Here is a 21398-nt window from a genome sequence, read left to right as displayed (position 1 = left end):
GCGGTATGGCCTCACACCGGTGGGTCCTGACTCCCAAGCGTCAGAGCGGTACATCCTCAAGCTGGTACGAACTCACACCGGAACATCCTGACACCGGTACGCCATCACACCGGTACGTCGTTACTTTGGCACACCTCACACCGGTACATCCTCCACTGGAACATCCTGACACCGATACATCCTCACACCGGTATGTCCTCACACCGGTACGTCCTCACACTGGAACATCCTGACACCGATACATCCTCACAACGGTACGTCCTCACACCGGTACGTCCTCACACTGGAACATCCTGACACCGATACATCCTCACACCGATACATCCTCACACCGGTACGTCCTCACACCGATACATCCTAACACCGGTACGTCCTCACACCGGTACATTCTCCACTGGAAGGTCCGCACACTGGTACGTCCTCACACCGGTACGTCCTCACACTGGTACGTCCTCACACCAGTACGTCCTCACACCAGTACATCCTCACACCGGTACGTCCTCACACCGGTACGTCCTCACACCAGTCCGTCCTCACACTGGTACGTCCTCACACCAGTACATCCTCACACTAGTACGTCCTCACACCAGTATATCCTCACACCGGTACGTCATCACACTAGTACGTCCTCACACCGGTACGTCCTCACACCGGTACGTCCTCACACCAGTACATCCTCACACTGGTGCGTCCTCACACCGGTACGTCCTCACACCAGTACGTCCTCACACTAGTACGTCCTCACACCAGTACGTCCTCACACCAGTACGTCATCACACCGGTACATCCTCACACCAGTACGTCCTCACACTGGTACATCCTCATACCAGTACGTCCTCACACCAGTACGTCTTCACACTAGTACGTCCTCTCACCAGTACGTCCTTACACTAGTTAGTCCTCACACTAGTACGTCATCACACCAGTACGTCCTCACACCAGTACGTCTTCACACTAGTACGTCCTCACACCAGTACGTCCTCACACTAGTACGTCCTCACACCAGTACGTCCTCACACCAGTACGTCTTCACACTAGTACGTCCTCACACCAGTACGTCCTCACACTAGTATGCCCTCACACTAGTACGTCCTCACACCAGTACGTCCTCACACTAGTACGTCCTCACACCAGTACGTCCTCACACCGGTACGTCCTCACACCAGTACGTCCTCACACTGGTACATCCTCACACTGGTACGTCCTCACACCAGTACGTCCTCACACCAGTACGTCCTCACTCTAGTACGTCCTCACACCGGTACGTCCTCACACCAGTACGTCCTCACACTGGTACATCCTCACACTGGTACGTCCTCACACCAGTACGTCCTCACACCAGTACGTCTTCACACTAGTACGTCCTCACACCAGTACGTCCTCACACCAGTACGTCCTCGCACCAGTACGTCTTCACACTAGTACGTCCTCACACCGGTACGTCCTCACACCAGTACGTCCTCACACCGGTACATCCTCACACTGGTAAGTCCTCACACCAGTACGTCCTCACACCAGTACGTCCTCACACTAATACGTCCTCACACCGGTACATCCTCACACTGGTACGTCCTCACACAAGTACGTCCTCACACCGGTACATCCTCACACCAGTACGTCCTCACACTGGTACATCCTCACACCGGTACGTCCTCACACCAGTACGTCCTCACACCAGTACGTCCTCACACTGGTACATCCTCACACCAGTACGTCCTCACACCAGTACGTCTTCACACTAGTACGTCCTCACACCAGTACGTCCTCACACCAGTACGTCTTCACACTAGTACGTCCTCACACCAGTACGTCCTCACACTAGTACATCATCACACCAGCACGTCATCACACCAGAACGCCCTCACACCAGTACATCCTCACACTGGTACGTCCTCACACCAGCACGTCCTCAGACTAGTATGTCCTCAAACTGGCACATCCTCACATCGGTACGTCCTCACACTGGTAAGTCCTCAATCCGGTACGTCCTCTCAGCGGTATGGCCTCACACCGGTGGGTCCTCACTCCCAAGCGTCAGAGCGGTACATCCTCAAGCTGGTACGAACTCACACCGGAACATCCTGACACCGGTACGCCATCACACCGGTACGTCGTTACTTTGGCACACCTCACACCGGTACATCCTCCACTGGAACATCCTGACACCGATACATCCTCACACCGGTACGTCCTCACACCGGTACGTCCTCACACCGGTACGTCCTCACACCGGTACGCCCTCACACCGGTACGTCCTCACACCGGTACGTCCTCACACCGGTACGTTCTCACACCGGTACGCCGTCACATTGGCACACCTCACACCGGTACATCCTCCACTGGAACATCCTGACACCGATACATCCTCACACCGATACATCCTCACACCGGTACGTTCTCACACCGGTACGTCCTCACACTGGAACATCCTGACACCGATACATCCTCACACCGGTACGTCCTCACACCGGTACGTCCTCACACTGGAACATCCTGACACCGATACATCCTCACACCGATACATCCTCACACCGGTACGTCCTCACACCGGTACGTCCTCACACCGATACATCCTAACACCGGTACGTCCTCACACCGGTACATTCTCCACTGGAAGGTCCGCACACTGGTACGTCCTCACACCGGTACATCCTCACACTGGTACGTCCTCACACCAGTACGTCCTCACACCAGTACATCCTCACCCCGGTACGTCCTCACACCGGTACGTCCTCACACCGGTACGTCCTCACACTGGTACGTCCTCACACCAGTACATCCTCACACTAGTACGTCCTCACACCAGTACATCCTCACACCGGTACGTCCTCACACTAGTACGTCCTCACACCAGTACGTCCTCACACCGGTACGTCCTCACACCAGTACATCCTCACACTGGTACGTCCTCACACCGGTACGTCCTCACACCAGTACGTCCTCACACTAGTACGTCCTCACACCAGTACGTCCTCACAGCAGTACATCCTCACACCGGTACTTCCTCACACCAGTACATCCTCACACTAATACGTCCTCACACCAGTACGTCCTCACACCAGTACGTCTTCACACTAGTACGTCATCACACCGGTACGTCCTCACTCTAGTACGTCATCACACCGGTACGTCCTCACACCAGTACGTCCTCACACTGGTACATCCTCACACCAGTACGTCCTCACACCAGTAAGTCCTCACACTAGTACGTCATCACACCAGTACGTCCTCACACTAGTACGTCCTCACACTAGTACGTCATCACACGAGTACGTCCTCACACCAGTACGTCCTCACACCAGTACGTCATCACACCAGTACGTCCTCACACTGGTACGTCCTCACACCAGTACGTCCTCACACTAGTACGTCATCACACCAGTACATCCTCACATCGGTACGTCCTCACACTGGTACGTCCTCAATCCGTTACGTCCTCTCAGCGGTATGGCCTCACACCGGTGGGTCCTCACTCCCACGCTTCAGAGCGGTACATCCTCAAGCTGGTACAAACTCACACCGGAACATCCTGACACCGGTACGCCATCACACCGGTATGTCCTCACAATGGTACGTCCTCACATCGGTACGCCATCACACCGGTACGTCGTTACTTTGGCACACGTCACACCGGTACATTCGCCACTGGAAGGTCCTCACACCGGTAAATCCTCACACCGGTACGTCCTCACACCAGTACGTCCTCACAACCATACGTCGTCACACCAATACGTCCACACACTGGTACGTCGTCACACCCGTACGTCCTCACACTGGCACACACCAACACCGGTACGTAGTCACACCAGTACGTCGTCCCACTTGTACATCCCCACGCCGGTACGTCGTCCCACTGGGTCCGTCGTCACACCCGTACGTCCTCACACTGGCACACACCAACACCGGTGCGTCGTTCCGCTTGTACGTACTCACACCGGTACATCCTCCACCGGGAGGTCCTCACACTGCCGTGTCCTCACACTGGCACATTCTCACTCCGGCGCGTCCTCATACTGCCGTGAACGGACAGTTTGATGTGGGGGACAATCAGGCATACATGCCTGAAAAGCAAACTCAATTAGATGTAAATGGGGCATCCTGACTTTTAGATTTGGAATCCCTGTTCCGTCAATTGCAGGGGGCGGGATGATCGAACGGGGGGATTTTGCCAGCATAAAACCCATTTTGGGTTTCCCGCTCGAATGTCCACCGTTCCCACCACCCCCACCATCCCCGGAAATAGGGATGGAAAATCTCCCCTGATATGTTTCTTGTAAATGACAGTATTGGTTGCAAATGAACAAAGTGGAATGGCTGATGGACTCGAGGCGACACGAGGATCTCCTCCTGGCTAAATGGGAAGGATGAATGGTTGTGATACGCAGACTAAATGACATTCTTTAACAAGTGAGCGAGCTGGTCCCTGAAGCCACCAAAAATCCTTTCATGATGAATGAAGCACATGATGCTGCCATTCATCCTGTAACCTTGCAGTGACAGTTCCGTTGATATCTGCAATCTGCAGCAGCCTCACATACTGCATCGCTGTTTCCTGTTCCTCGAGGGGGTCCTTTCTTCATAAAAGGAAAGGGTCAGAGCTGGACTCAAACTTCACATATAATCGGCAGTACAAAGGGCTGAGGGAGAACACATATCCGATGCGTCCTTGCATTTGGGCAGGCTCTGCATCATCACTGACATTGTCTGCCCTCTGCCCTTTGTCGTGTTCTGTACTCTGGGATAACACAGGCTGCAACTGGATGCAGCTTTAACCAAAAAATACTACAGACCTTGAAGTTAGTTCAATCTGATTTATTGAACCAGTAGCACAGTTAGCACAGTTCTCTATGTGTTCGACTCTCTGCTAACCTGTGTGTGGTTACTCTGTTTGACTGAACCAGACTAGCTCTTAGCCACGTGCTGGAGGTGTGATACTGTACATACACCCTGACTCACTTTGTAGATGTTCATCAGTGGAAAGAGGCGGAGTGTGAGTGCCTCGTGCCTTTTATAGTGAGATACCACCCCTGAGTGTCCTGCCTGCTCATTGGTCATGTCCTGTCCTCTATGTTCATTAGCTGCCTGTCTGTGCCTGTCTGTATATCATTATCTGCATGTCTGTATATCATTACTAGTGGTAGCGTGGCCGAGCGGTCTAAGGCGCTGCATTAAGGCTCCAGTCTCTGCGGAGGCGTGGGTTCGAATGGGGCAGCATGGTAGCATTGTGGATAGCACAATTGCTTCACAGCTCCAGGGTCCCAGGTTTGATTCCCGGCTTGGGTCACTGTCTGTGCGGAGTCTGCACATCCTCCCTGTGTCTGCGTGGGTTTCCTCTGGGTGCTCCGGTTTCCTCCCACAGTCCAAAGATGTGCAGGTTAGGTGGATTGGCCGTGATAAATTGCCCTTAGTGTCCAAAATTGCCCTTAGTGTTGGGTGGGGGTACTGGGTTATGGGGATAGGGGGGAGGTTTGCTCTTTCCAAGAGCCGGTGCAGACTCGATGGGCCAAATGGCCTCCTTCTGCACTGTAAATTCTATGAAAAATCTGCATGTCTGCATATAATGACATCTACCCCCTTTTTTAAAATGTTTTGTTGGTACATGGGAACATATTTACATGTGGTGGCATAGATAAACATATTTACAAGCGGTGGCAGATGTGAACGTATTTACATGTGAAGACAGCTGTCTAATGTGAGAAAACAGAAAATAGCAAACAAAACAAATGTTCATAAGTCCAGTCTCTGGGGCTTGCGTCTGATCCTTGTCGACCGCCAGAGAGGTGGTGGTGGGGACAACGGCGCCTTGACAGGCGGGATGGAAGCCTGACTGGTGGCCTCGTAGTTCAAGGTATCAGGAGGTGGCAAAACAACGGACGGAAATGGAGAAGTAAGCAGTTGTGGACAGGCAACTTTGCGCAGAGCCCGTCTGTTTCGTCGCACAACAGAACCATCAGCCATACGTACAACATACGAGCAGGGCGCAGCCTGTCGAACAACGACAGCTGGAGCTGACCAGCCACCATCCGGTATCTTGATCCTGACAGTGTCAGCCGGGGATAACACGGGCAAATTGGTGGCATGAGCATCATAGCTCTGCTTTTGCTGGTTTCGGAGCTGCTGCACCGTCTGCAGCAGCGGGAGGTGATCCAGGTTGGGCATGTGTATGGCTGGAAGTGTCGTCCGCAGGTCCCTGTTCATCAGGAGCTGAGCCGGCGACATGCCAGTGGACAGTGGGGTCACCCTGTACGTAAGCAGCGCGAGGTAGATGTCAGAAGCAGAATCCGCGGCCTTGCAGATGAGCTGTTTCACAATGTGCACCCCTTTTTCAACCTTCCCATTGGACTGCGGATAGTGTGGGCTGGAAGTGACATGTTTGAATTGGGACGACTTGGCAAACATAGACCACTCGTGGCTGTTGAAGCACGGGCCATTGTCACTCATGACAGTGAGTGGGATACCATGCCTGGAGAACGTCTCGTTACAGGCCTTGATGACGGTCCGAGAAGTGAGGTCTGAGAGCTTCACAACTTCAGAGTAATTGGAGAAATAGTCAATAACACAGGCATTCCTTCTCTATTTGCGCATACCTTGTTTCGGTGGGCATCATGGCCCTCGATGCATAGGCTACCGGTGCCCAGGATGAAGTGTCATCACGTTGAAGCAGCATCGCACCGATGCCATCCTGGCTCGCATCTGTTGAGATCTTCGTCTCCCTGTCTGGGTCAAAAAATGCCAGGACGGGCGCAGTGGTGAGCTTGGCTTTCAGCTCCAACCACTGCCTGATGTGCTGCCTTCCACTCAAAGGCAGTAGACTTTTTACCAGGTTTTGTAGGGCCGTGGTGTGTGAGGCCAGGTTTAGGATGAACTTGCCCAGAAAATTGACCATGACCAGGAAGCGCAGCATCGCCTTCTCGTCTTAAGGGACCTTCATGGCTTTGATGGCCTTGACCTTGTCTGTATCTGGGCGCACGCCCTGCTGAGAGATCTGGTCACCTAGGAACTTCAGTGTCGACATGCCAAAGCAACATTTGGACCTGTTCAGCTTCAGGCCATTGGCACGGACACGGCGGAATACCTGCTGGAGACGGGAAACATGCTCTTCAGGGGTCGTGGACCATATGATGATGTCGTCCAAGTACACATGAACCCCTTCAATGCCCTCCATCATCTGCTCCATGATGCGATGGAAGATCTCCGATGCCGAGACAATCCCAAACGGCATGCGATTCTAGCAGTATCTGCCAAACGGTGTGTTGAAGGTGCAGAGCCTTCTGCTGGACTCATCCAGCTGGATTTGACAAAATCCATGTGACGCATCTAACTTGGTGAAAAAACGTGCGTGTGCCATCTCACTGGTGAGTGCCTCCCGCTTCGGGATGGGGTAGTATTCACACATTATATTCTTATTGAGATCGTTGGGATCAATGCAGATGCGCAGGTCTCCCGGACGCTTTCTAACACATACCATCGAGCTGACCCAGTCAGTCGGTTCGGTTACCTTGGAAATGATGCCATGTTGCTGAAGATCCTTGAGCTGTGCCTTCAGGCGCTCTCTCAGAGGAGCCGGGAGCCAGGTTGCTAACTTTTGGTTGGTTCTTAATTTGGCTCGATTTAATCATGTTTGCTCAAGAGTCGCCAGGTATCTTTCGACACCGCCACAAGGTTCAGAACCGAATACTGATCAATGACTCGATACACCAGTTAGTAAGTTCAAAAGCAAAGCTCATTTATTTACACCGTCAAATCTACTCATGCATAAACTCTACAAACTAAACTACCACTATTACGAAAGCCTATACTTAGCTTCGGGTGCCCACTCAGTCAGAGGAACAATGGCCGTTGCTCGGTTCTGAGGCTGCTGGGTTGAGCTGTTTACAGGGTAGCAACTAGGAGCGTCTATCCCGTAGCGTGCGTTGACTTGGGACTTACTTGGTCTGCTGTAGCTGCTAGGCTGGTCTCTCTCTTCGCTGAGAGCCAAACCAAAGGAGGATGTTCTCCCTTGGGTGATACCTCTTATACTGCAAAGGGCTTCGCGCACTTTTGGGCGGGCCTTGAACTTGGCCTCAACTAATTGGGTCTTTCCCAATCATCTGTATTGATTTTCCTCCAATAGAGGGGTGGTTCCCTGATCGCTGGGCGTGTCCTGGTAACTGTCAGTCTGCTTTGTCTTAGCTTCTTCTGGCGCCGGGGAGTCTGCCTTAACATTGTGTATCTAAATGTTTCCCTTTTGTCCCTGGAGATGGCTCATTAGTATGTAAATCGTTTGGTAGTTTCTGTCCTGTCTGAGCGTTTAAGGTTCTAATCAACACACAGAGCGTGCACCTGCTTGTTTCTCAGCATTGTCAAATTTTTCCTGTGGGTGTCCATTTTGTAATCGGGACGTGGCCATCCCAGATGGCTACACAGCGTGGTGCGTGGACCACTGGATTGGCATTAGGTCGTAGCAGAATCTAGTATCGATATGGCAGCATGACCATCCCATCGAACACATCCGGATACTGAGCGAGGATGTCGTCAATGCCGGCCTGAAGATCCACATTGGAGGATGTCGTTGTGTAAACTCACTGTACGAGGTTCAGCTGCTTGCAGGGCTGCACGCCAGGTAGGGTTGCCTTGTCTGGCTTGACAATTTCAAAACATAACCGTGCATCGGTGCTCCAGTTGGAGACGAGTAGATGGCAGGATCCCAGTGCCGTGATGGCATTTCCGTTGTAGACCAGGAGCCTGCAGGCTGCTGGAAGGACCCTGGGGGGCTTCTTGATGCGTTTGAAATCTGCCTGTGAGAGGAGGTTGGCAGAAGCACCCGTGTCCAGCTTAAACTGGACGGAGCAGTGGTTGACCTGCATCACCGCACTCCATTCATCCGCAGAATCCACAGCGAGGATGGATTGAATTTGTGATGAGTTGGATGTGGCATATTCACATTTGGTAATGATGCCCACACAGTAGGCGGAGTCCAGGCATTCTTCCTCTGGATCCGCTGTGCTGCCAGGATCAGAATCCTGTAATCGTTGTTGCACACTCTGAACGCGCCGTCGTCAGAATTGGGAGTGCTGGCCTCTGACTGGTGGTGCAGACCTGCACAAGGCTGCATAGTGTCCAGGCTTCCCACAGTTTAAACATCGCCTGCCTCTTGCAGGGCAGTGTTTCTTTAAGTGGGCGTTGCTGCAGTTCAAGCACGTAATAACGTCGGTGTCCTGACGCTCCGCGCGTCGTCGCACATGCGCACTGCGGGTGTCGGCCGCTTTGTTATCCCGTTCGCATCGTGCATGCGTGGGGCCCCGGGAAAAGCGCACAAAATGGGCGCTTTCATCAATGCTGAGGCGCTGCATCCGGGAGATGGCCTGCACACTCTCTGCCTTGTGGGAGGCAAATTTCTCATTTTCAGCCGATTTGTACTGGGCATAGCGATTTTTGGCGTGCTCATGCACTGTGCATGTTTCAATCGCGACTGGCAGGGTCATATGCTTGATTTTCAGTAGCTTCTCTCTCAGAGGATCACAGTGAACTCTAAAAACGATTTGGTCTCTGATCATGGAGTCAGCAATATCACCAAACGTACAGGACAGGACTAGCAGACGGAGGTTAGTTAAGAAGTTGAAAGATTCATCTTTACCTTGTAGATGCTGTTTGAATGTGTAGCGCTCGAAGATTTCATTGGTGTCCACTTCACAGTGACTGTCAAACTTGGCCAGGATGGTCTGAAACTTTGTCTTGTCCTGGCCTTCGGTGATGTGAAAAGAGTTGAAGAGTTCGATAGCTTGATCACCCGTTGTTGAGAGGAGAAGCGCGATCTTCCTTGCATCAGACGCACCCATGAGGTCTGAAGCTTCCCTACAGCAGAAACTTTTGCTTGAATGTCCGCCAGTTGGCACTGAGATTGCCGGAGGTCCTGAGCTGGTGAGGAGCCTGAATCTTCTCCATGGTGCCGGGATACATTCGCTGGTCGTCACGGAACGGACTGAGGTAAACCACCTAGATTAAACAGCCTCCTGGTAGAATGTCGTGTTATGTACTCTGAGATAACACAGGCTGCAACTGGATGCAGCTTTAACCAAAAGATACTCCAGACCTTGAAGTTAGTTCAATCTGATTTATTGAACCAGTAGCACAGTTAGCACAGTTCTCTATGAGTTTGACTCTGCTAACCTAAGTGTGGTTACTCTGTCTGACTGAACCAGACTATCTCTTAGCCACGTGCTGGAGGTGTGATACTGTCCATACACCCTGACTCACTCTGTAGATGTTCATCAGTGGAAAGAGGCCTCGTGCCTTTTATAGTGAGGTACCACCCCTGAGTGTCCTGCCTGCTCATTGCTCATGTCCTGTTCTCTGTGTTCATTAGCTGCCTGTCTGTGCCTGTCTGTATATCATTATCTGCATGTATGCATATCATGACACCCTTGAAAGTGGAAGGTCTCCTTTAGATCTTCAAACTTTTTACAATAAATGCGAGCTTCGAGGCAATGGGGTTTGGCAGTGTGCCAGGCCATCCTGCCAGTGGGAGGTTCAGGCCTTCTTACCACATTGCTAACTAGTTTTCTGCACTGAATATTCAATACAGGAAGAGCAATGGGTCTGCGGGGTGAGATTGAGATGGCTGGGCGTGGAGACCATACCATCACTGTCGCAAATTATTCTTCAAACACTCTCCTAGTCTTACAGAAATAATTTTGGAGCTGACACTTGTGGATCTCTGAGGAACTTCTTCAGCCAGAGGGTGGTGAATCTGTGGAACTCTTTGCCGCATAAAGCTGTGGAGGCCAACTCACTGAGTGTCCTTAAGCCAGAGCTAGATAGGTTTTTGAGAAGGCAGGAGACAGGGGATGAGAAACATTTGTTCGTAGAATCCGTACAGTGCAGAAGGAGACCATTCGACCATCGAGTCTGCAGCGACGCTCGGAAAAAGCACCCAACTTAAGCCCACTGTTATGGGTCAGGGTTTAGAGAATCCCAAAGTCTATCATGGAGTTCACCAGACCTACAACTTATTGTGGTATGGGGATCACACAGCCCACTCTACAAGGGTGGTACTTCAGAAATGGAAAAGTATATTTTTAAAGCAAAACAACGTTTATTCTATGAACTCAAATTAACCTTTTTAAAACAAACAGTGAACATCTTAGCAACCATTAATTCAAAGATAACCCCCAAAGAATACAACACTAAGTAATCCTTTACGCTGTCCTTTTTACATCCAGAAGACTTAACAAACCTTTAAACAGGAGCACATCAGAGTTTACATTCAATACTGAAAACATTTATAAATCTGAATTCACCAAATGATCAAGAGATAGTCCTTCATGGCAGAGAGCTCAACAATACAGCTGCTTTGGCTGACTTCAGCTGCAATCACACTGCAAAACGAAACCAAAAAGACAGACACACCCAAGCTTTTCTCAAAGTGAAACTAAAAAGCAGAACCAGAGCTCAGCTCCACCCACACTCTGACATCACTGCAGTAACATGAGCAGCTAACCATTTCTTAAAGCGACATTCTCATGACACCACTGCCCGACCCTATCCCAGTAACCCAGTAACTCCACCTAACCTTTTGGACACTAAGGGACAATTTAGTGTAGTCCACTGTGGGAGGAAACCAGAGCGCCCAAATGAAACCTACGCAGACACGGGGAGAAAGTGCAAACTCCCCAGAGACAGTCACCCAAGGTCGGAATTGAACCTGGGTCCCTAGCACTGTGAGGCTGCAGCGTTAACCACTGTGGCACCGTGCCGCCATCATTGAATGGCAGAACAGACTTGATGGGGCCAAATGGTCTAATTCTGCTCCTATGTCTTATAGCTTTATAACTCTTCCTCGTCCCACCAGCTTGTCATTCGCACAGTGAGCTAAACAGCTAGCTTGTAATGCAGAACAAGACAGCAGTGCGGGTTCAATTCCCATACCGGCCTCCCTGAACAGGTGCCGGAATGTGGCGAATAGGCATGTTTCACAGTAACTTCATTGAAGCCTACTTGTGACAATAAGTGATTATTATTATTATTACCAGGCGATGGGGCTTTAACATTTTTCTCCAACATAGTACATTCCCCTCACAGAAAATCAGTCAATGTTCAAACTAATTATCAATGGCATGTGAAATAAAAACATTGAGAAAGAATTGGATGCCTTCAATCGCTTAGTACATGCAACACTGTGAGCGTGATTTTATGAAGTATACTATTTAATTCCAACATCCTATATTATTTTTTAACTTTATTTTTGCTGAGATAATCCAAAATTGAATTGTGCTGAATTTGACAGACATTGATTATTACTGGGTGTCCCTTCGAAAAGGCAAAAGTAAGCAAAATACTATCTGTTCAAAGAGAAAATCTCACAAAATCTCTTATACAAAGACTCATAGAGTCATGGAGGTCTACAGCATAGAAAAGGCCCATCAGCCCATCGCTTCTGCATCAAGCAAAAACAATCACCTAACTATTCTAATCCCATTTTCCTGCACTTGACCTCATAGCCTTGTATGCCTTGGCATCACAATACACATCTAAATATTTCTTCAATGTTATGAGCGTCTCTGTCTCCACCATCCTTTTAGGCAGCGAGTTCCAGATTCCCACCACCCTCTGGGTGAAAAAAAGTTTTCCTCACTTCCGCTCTAAACATCCTGCCCCTTACCTTAAATCCTGGCCCCCTGGTCATTGATCCCTCTACCAAGGGGAAACATTTCTTCCTGTCCACTCTATTTATGTCCCTCATAATTTTATACACATCGATCATGTCCCCCCTCAGTCTCTTCTGTTCGAAGAAGAAAAAAAGCCCAGTCTATTCAATCGCTCTTCATAACTAAAGTTCTCCAGCCCAGGCAACATCCTGGTAAAATGGGTGATTGGTGGAATGGGAGTTAATGTGGGCCAGTGAACACAGAGGTGATAGGCGAATGGGTCCAGGCGATATTTAGGTTATGAGGAGTAGGATTTTGGATGGGTTCAGGTTTGAGGGGATTGAAGATAGGAAACAATCAGCAGCGGACTGGAATAGTCAAGTCTGTCATGATATGCGGGTGGCACAGTGGTTAATACTGCTGCCTCTCAGTGCCAGGAACTGAGTGCCAAGGCTTAATCTGACTTTGGGTGACTGTCTGCATTGAGTTGGCATGTTCTCCCCGTGTCTGCGAAGGTTTCCTCCGGGTGTTCCCATTTCCTCGCGTAATCCAAAAGTGTGCAGATTAGGTGGATTGGTTACACTAAATTTCCCCTTAGTGTCTAAAGATTAGGTGGGGCTATGGGGATGGGGGAATTGGGCCGAGGTTAGAGTGCTCTTTCGGAGGGTTGGTGCAGACTCCTTCGGCATTGTAGGGTTTCTATGATACGGCACAGTGGCACATTGGTTAGCACTGTTGTTTCACAGCGCCAGGGTCCCGGGTTCGATTCCCGGCTTGGGTCACTGTCTGTGCGGAGTCTGCATGTTCTACCCGTGTCTGCTTGGGTTTCCTCCGGGTGCTCCAGTTTCCTCCCACAAGTCCCGAATGACGTGCTTGTTAGGTGATTTGGACATTCTGAATTCTCCCTCTGTGTACCCAAAAAGGCGCCAGAGTGTGGTGACTAGGGGCTTTGTCACAGTAACTTCATTGCAGTGTTAATGTAAGCCTACTTGTGTGATGATGTGTATGACCTTTGAAGGGACTACTTTAAACTGCAGTCAATCTCTACCACCCTGACAGGATGTGATATATTAGTCCAATGACTTGTACTTCTACAAGCAGCAGAAGTTAAGATCAGATGCACCGTACAATTGTCTCTCGGTTTACTTTGTCTTCAAATAAAGAACTCATATTATTGTTTCACCTATCCTTGTCATACGATTGGTACACTTACATCAAAGAAGAATGTAATATGGTGGCAGCATTTTGTTTTGAAGTTTTGACTGAAAAAGATCCCCCTTTACATGGAGGAGGAGGAAATAACTGGCACGAAAGTGAAACAGCCATCTAGAATTCAGCATGTGTATATGATTCTGCAACTGTGGACAAATCCTGATCCTGCACCTTCATTCTGGGATACTGCCATATCTCGCAGCCAGCACTACTGGCTGGATTCTGCGTTTGGCAGACTAAGTCCCCACGTCGAGGTGAAAACGGTCGTCTTTTATGCCAGGAAAACTGTCGCAAAAAGACTTCCGATTCTTGTTTTGCTGGGGGCTAGCAGGGAGTCAGTGTAGAGCTCGCAGCTCTAGCTGTCGATACGGCCCTCAACACTTCCGGTTCCAAGGCCGCGCATGCGCACACTGGCGGCCTGCAGCGGCCATGTCGTGCTCCATGGTGGACTCAGCCCACAGGCCTGGACAGCTGATGTAGTGCCCCCCTTCGGTTGCTCGTGTGCCCCAGACCGCCCGTCCACAGTCCCCCCACCCCCAAATATAGGCCCCCTCCCCTGCCCACGGATTGACCCTCCCTCGGCGCCGGACTGAGTCTGCAGCCACCACACTGAGTTCCCGATGGATGATGCCATGAGAGTCTCACACCGTCAGCAACTTGGACTTTTGGGGGCGGAGAATCCAAAAACCAGCGCCGCCCTTGATATGGGTGTCAAAAGGGATTCCCCGCCCCGTCGCCGAACGCAATTTTAGCGTCGGGGAGCGGAGAATCCAGCCCCAAGTCCTGATCAGATTATTCAAATTTGGGAGAGCTTGGTCTGTATAAATCCACTTGCTGCCAAGGTTAAGCAAGGAACAAAAATTAAATAGCTGACCCGGGCAAAGTATAACTTCAAGGAAAATGCACAGCCAGGGAGAGACTTCATTACCGCAGCTTACTGTCCCAAAAGGGGGTCTGAGGAAATTCAAACATTGCAGGCTGTCCTAGGAAGACAATTCCATCCATAGCAGCTTCTAACGGCCAGTCGAAGTTTATAAAAAACATTTTCATTGTGTTATTTTCTTTTTGAAGTCAGCTGTTGCTATAATGCCTAAAACCACTGTTTGTGAAGGGGTGGATGGGGGGGGGGGGGGGGGGGGGGGGAGGTGGATGGTGCTTCAGTAAATCCAAGAAAAATGAGAACATGCTCAAAAATACCACCATTGCAGTCAGTGACCCACGAGCAGCTCAGGCTTTGGCCAGTAAAGATACTGCAACTCAGAGCCAAATTAACTTTACAAGAGCTGTCAAAATAGTCTGAATAGCTATTAACAGTTCCAGAAAGCATTGAAAACCCTGCAAAAAGCCACAAAATGATGACAAAATTTCCAACATTCAATTTGAAGGCAGCAAACCTCCCACCTGAAATTGCTTTCTTCGAACAACAGCGTTGAGTTGTGTTTTCTGAAACATACTTATCTCCAAACCAGATAAACAAGCCATTAAAATTAATATTGCTGTGGGCAATGAAGGCCTCCACAGGCTGAACACATCAGTTCTGTCCAAAGACCATCTGAAAAACCCAGAGGGAATATGGTCAACACGCAGAGGTCAATGGCGAATGAACTTCCAAATACGCCGTCTGGAATTTCATGTCCTTAAGGCAACAACTGACAGAGACTATCAATGAATTCATGATCGGATGCAGAGACAAGGGGTGTGATTGCAACTTCATGGCAGCAGAGCTAGCCGACAGATTAATTTAAAAAATATATATTTTTTATTCTCCTTTTTCACATTTTCACCCAAATTTACACCCACCAACAATAAACAATAATGAGTAATAAATATGTCAATCCCCATATCAATAACAACGATCCCATCCTCCCACCAAACCACAAACATTAACCCGCATGTTCACACAAACAAATTGCAAAAAGGAATTAGGGATCACCCATAGTTGTCATTGACACACACAGCCCCCCTCTCCACAATCCGCCCACCCACACGCCCCAACTAATGGTCGATGTTATCCAGTTCTTGAAAGTGCATAATGAATAATGCCCATGAATTGTAGAACCTCTCCATCCTTCCCCTCAGTTCAAACTTAACCTTCTCAAGAGTCAAGAATTCCAACAGGTCCCCCCGCCACGCCAGGACACAGGGTGGAGAGGCTGCTCTCCAACCTATCAGGATCCACCTTCGGGCGATCAACGAGGCGAAGGCTACGATATCTGCCTCCGCACCCGTTTCCAATCGTGGCTGGTCCGACACCCGAATATGGCCTCCCGGGTGCCCGGGTCCAGTTTCACATGCACCAGTTTAGAAACTACCTTAAAAACCTCCTTCCAGTAATCCTCTAGCTTTGGACAGGACCAAAACATATGAACGTGATTAGCGGGGGCCCTCCCCCGCAACGTTCACAGACATCTTCTACTCCTTCAAAGAATCGGCTCATCCTCGCCCTCGTGAGCTGTGCTCTGTATACCACCTTCAGCTGTAGCAGCCCCAACCTCACACACGAGGTGGAGGCATTCACTCTCCGGAGCACCTCACACCAGAACCCCTCCTCTCTATCCTCTCCCAACTCTTCCTCCCACTTTGCTTTGATCCCTTCCAGTGGTGCCTTCTCTTCCAAAATAGCTCCGTAAACCGCTGGCACTACCCCCTTCTCCAGTCCCCCTGTCGTCAGCACCTCCTCCAGCAATGTGGAGGCTGGCTCCACCGGGATCTCTGTATCTCCTTTCTGGCAAAATCTCGAACCTGCATGTATCTAAACATTTCCCCCTGCTCCAGCCCATACTTCGCTTTCAGCTCCTTCAATCCTGCAATCCGACCCCTAAGAAACAAATCTTTTAGTGTCTTAATCCCCTTCTCCTCCCATTTCTGAAAATTTCCATCCCACCTCCCTGGCACAAATCTGTGGTTCCCCCGAATCGGCATTTCCCTTGACCCTGCCCCCAACCCGAAGTGTTGGCGAAACTGCCTCCAAATTCTCAATGAAGCTATTATTACCGGACTCCCTGAGTATTTCCCCGGGGCTATCGGGAGCGGCGCTGTTGCGAGTGCTTTCAATCCCGACCCCCTGCACAAACTCTCCTCCATTCTGATCCACTGGGAATCAACCCCCTGACCCAGCTCCGCACCTTCTCCACATTCGCCGCCCAGTAATAATACATCAGGTTCAGAAGACCCAAACCCCCTGCCTGCGTTCCCCTCTGAAGCAGCACCTTTCTCACTCTGGCCACCTTCCCTCCAAATATGAACGAAGTAATCCTCAGTCTCTCTGAAAAAAGCCTTTGGCAGGAAAATCGGCAAGCACTGAAAAATAAACAGAAATCGCGGCAAAATGTTAATTTTAACCGCCTGTATCCGACCCGCCAATGACAGAGGGAGACCATCCCACCTTGCCAGATCAGCTTTCACTCTCCCCACCAAACTAGAAATGTTGTACCTGCGGAGCCCCCCCCCCCCCACCCCCCCCCCCCCCCCAAACCTCTTTACCCAGTTCACAAATCTTGGTCCAATCCCAAACCGTTCCAGAACTGCCATCAAGTTCCCCCATTCTACCCAGTCAAACGCCTTCTCAGTGTCCAATGCCACAACCACCTCTGTTTCCTTCCCCTCTGCCGGTGCCATAACGACATTCAATACCCTTCTAACGTTTGAAAAGAGCTGCCCTCCTCTCACAAACCCCGTCTGACCTTCACCTTTCACCTTCGGGAGGCACTCCTCCAGCCTACCCGGCAGTACCTTCGTCAATACCTTTGCATCCACATTCAGAAGGCCTATATGACCCACACTCCGTTGGATCCTTATCTTTCTTTAGCAACAGGGAAATTGTTGCCTGCCCCAAAGTTTGTGGCAACATCCCTTTCCCTATCGCCTCTTCAAACATCCCCACCATCAGGGGTGCCAGCATATCCTTGAATTTTTTATAATATTTCACCGGAAACCCATCCGGCCCTGACACCTTCCCCGACTGCATCCTCCCAATCGCATCTTTTATCTCCTGCTCCACTATCACTCTTTCTAATATAGCCCTGTTCCCCTCCCCTAACCTCGGGTACTCAAACCATCTAGAAATTCCTGCATCTCACGGTCTCTCCCAGGTGGTTCTGACCTGTACAACCTCTCATAAAATTCCTCAAAAACCTTATTAATCAGATCCGGAGCCACCACCAACTTCCCTGCCCTATCTCTCACCTGAACAATTCCCCTTACCGCTGCCTCCCTCCGGAGCTGACCTGCTAACATACATGGGCCTTATCTCCATGTTCGTAAACTGCACCCCTTGCTCGTCTCAGTTGGTGCACCGCCTTCCTGGTAGATAGTCGGTCAAAGCTCGCCTTTAGTTCCTTCCTCTTTTCCAGCTTCGCTGGGTCCCCATTGTTGTGTTATGTAATTTTGAATAACACAAGCTGCCACTTGATGCAGTTTTGAGTAAAAGATGCTCCAGACTTTGAAGTGAGTTCAATGTGTTTTATTGAACTATTAGCACAGTTCTCAATGAGTTTGACTCTCTGCAAATCTAAATGTTGTAACTCAGTCGAACTGAACCAGCCTTGCTCTAAGCCACGTGCTGGGTTGTGATGCCGAGGATACACCCTCTCTCTGTAGATGTTGGTCTGTCGAAAGAGGCGGGGTGTGAGTGCCTCATCCCTTTTATAGTGAGATACCACCCCTGAGTGTCCTGACTGCTCTTTGGTCGTGTCCTATTCTATGTGTTCATTAGCTGCATGTCCAGCTCGTACCGGGAGGGGTTCTCACCCTCCCCCATCAACTCCGCCAACTTCTTAGCGAAGTACTCTGTTGGCCTTCGGCCCTCGGTCCCTTCGGGCAAGCCCACAATTCTCAGAGTGTGCCACCTCGAGCGGTTCTCCAAGTCCTCGAGCTTTGCTCGGAGTCCTCTGTTGACCTCCACCACCCTCCGCAGCTCGGCCCCCATCGAGGTGAACTGGTTGCTGTGCTGCGACACGGCCTCCTCCACTTCCTTCATCTTCTCGCTCTGCTCTCTCACCTCGGCTGATGTCTTTGCCACAGCTACCCTCACCGGGGTGATTGCCTCCTCCACCAATGACTTCAATGTGACCGCCGTCTCCTTCCTCAAAGCCTCCAAGTGCCTCGCAAACTGCTTTTCCAGCTCCACCGCCATCACCTTGGTCATCTTCTCCACTGTAAGTAGTGCGGCCCCACTATACGGTCCGGCATCGGCCATCTTGTCAGCACTTTTGCTGGTCCTCTCATTCAACGCCGAGCCCGCGTTTCCTCCCTTCCTCATCCTTTAACGACTTATGATTTTTCTTTTTTTTTTCACCCTTCTTTCCTTCTTCAATCTTTTTTTTATTTGATAGAAAAGCAAAAAATTCTTCCTTCAAAAAAAAAGAGAAAAAAAACTTTCACCAAGTTTCTTTAAAACTTCTTGCTCTTCTTTTTTGTATTCCTCCAGGAAATGTCTCGCCAAGCGACACAGTCAGACGATGAAGACGAGAAAAACACCGATGCACAAAGTGAGCCGACCTAAACCATGGTGAACATAAAAGAATTTACTGGCACAGTGCTATCAACAAGCCTTTATGACTTCTGGGTGCGGCTATGCAGAGCAAGGTCGCATATTCGGTAGCTCCCGCTTGGAACGGACTTTTGGGCTCTTTACAGGGCCCCCTCGGCATTTATTTGACATTTCCCGGTGTGGGAAGAAGACTGCAAAATTCCCCTGACAGTGTCCCCCAGGAATGTTATGTCTCTTGGTTACCAGACCCGGCAGACACAGTAAAAGATTTGGCTGCAACTGCAGGGGAGAGAGAGGCCTCTTCCAGCATGCAGGTGGGGAAAGGGCAAGCTTAAAGCTGCAAGCTGACTTGAGGGCCTTTATTAAAGATGAATTCTAGCAGCAGAGGGAATAACTGTGAAAAGATCTACCAAGGCCATTGAAGAAGCGGGGACGAGGCTTCCGGTGGCGGCCATGGAGGAGTAGGTCGCGCATTCGGCAGCTCCCGTCTGGAACAGACTCTCAGACCTTTTTCAGGAGTTTCCACAGACTTTTGGGGGCAGATTGGTGAAGCGAACACTGCCAAAAGGATTCCCTCTCGAGACTTCCGGTTGCGGCTATGCGGAGCTAAGTCGCACATTCGGCGGCTCCCGCAAAAACGGACTTTTGGGCTCTTTTCAGGGCCCCCAAGGGCACTTTTTCGACGTTTCCCAGTGTGGGAAGGAGTTAATAATAGCTCCCCGTCAGCAAATGGCTTTAACTAGGAGCAGGGCGACAAAAAAGGTGGTGGTGGACCAGAAGAAGGGAGGGAAGAAGGACAAAATGGAGGCGGGCGGAGACCAGGCAGCGTGGAGGCAGTGGGCGGAGGAGCAACAGGAGGGTATACAGCGCTGCCTCAGAGAGATTAAAACGGACCTGCTAGAGCCGATGAAGGCTTCTATTGCTAAGCTGTTGAAGACACAGACGGCCCAGGGGGTGGCGATCCGAGAGGCTCGACAAAAGATCTCTGACAATGAGGACGAGATCTTAGGTCTGGCGGTAAAGGTGGAGTCGCACGAGGCGCTCCACAAGAAATGGCAGGAGCGGTTCGAGGAGATGGAGAATCGGTCGAGGCGGAAGAATCTGTGGATTCTGGGCCTCCCGGAGGGGCTGGAGGGGCCGGACGTGGGGGCCTATGTGGTCACCATGTTGAACTCGCTGTTGGGAGCGGGGTCCTTCCAGGGGACCCTGGAGCTGGAAGGGGCCCATAGAGTGTTGGCGAGGAGGCCCAAGGTTAACGAGCCTCCACGGGCGGTGCTGGTGCGGTTCCATCGGTTCGTCGATCAGGAGTGTGTGCTCAGGTGGGCCAAGAAGGAGAGGAGCAGCAGGTGGGAGAACGCAGAGGTTCGGATATATCAGGACTGGAGTGCGGAGGTGGCGAAGAGGACGGCCGGGTACAATCGAGCAAAGGCGGTGCTGCACAGGAAGGGGGTGAAGTTTGGCATGTTGCAGCCGGCGGGACCGTGGGTTACCTACAAGGACTGGCACCATTATTTTGAGTCTCCGGAGGAGGCGTGGGCCTTTGTTCAGGCCGAGAAGCTGGACACAGACTGAGGGTCGGGATGGGCGATTGGGGACTGCGGTGGATATGTTAGACCTATTTTTGGTTCGGGGGGGGGGCCTTTGCATTGTTTTGGGTTTCTTTTTCTCTGTGTTTTTCTCTTTCGGGTTGGGGAGGGTGGATGGGGCGGGTTGGGCACTGTTTTGGTTGGTGGCGCGGCCTGGTAGGTGGAGAGCGCGGGCTTTATTCCCGCGCCGAAGACTGGGGGTGGGGCGGGGCCGGGGCGGGGAAGCGAGGATTGTTTCCCGCACTTAGAACGGAGGGGGGAGGGGGAGAACTTGTGGATGGGGAGCGGGAGAGGAGGGTGTGCCACACAATGGGAGGAGTCGAAGGGGAGGCGGGAGTGGCCGGGGTCAGCAGGAGTCAGCTGACTTGCGGAAGTGCAATGGGGGGAGTAAACCAGCTAGGATGGGTCCTAGCGGGGGGGGATCGAGTTGCTGCTGCTAAGGTCAAGGAGGAGCTGGAGTGAGTGGGGGGGGGTCGAGACGGG

The sequence above is a fragment of the Scyliorhinus torazame genome, chromosome 16 (assembly GCF_047496885.1).
Source record: "Scyliorhinus torazame isolate Kashiwa2021f chromosome 16, sScyTor2.1, whole genome shotgun sequence".
Lineage (NCBI taxonomy): Eukaryota > Metazoa > Chordata > Chondrichthyes > Carcharhiniformes > Scyliorhinidae > Scyliorhinus > Scyliorhinus torazame.
The sequence above is the reverse complement of the archived record's forward strand: the minus strand, read 5'-3'. Positions refer to the sequence as shown.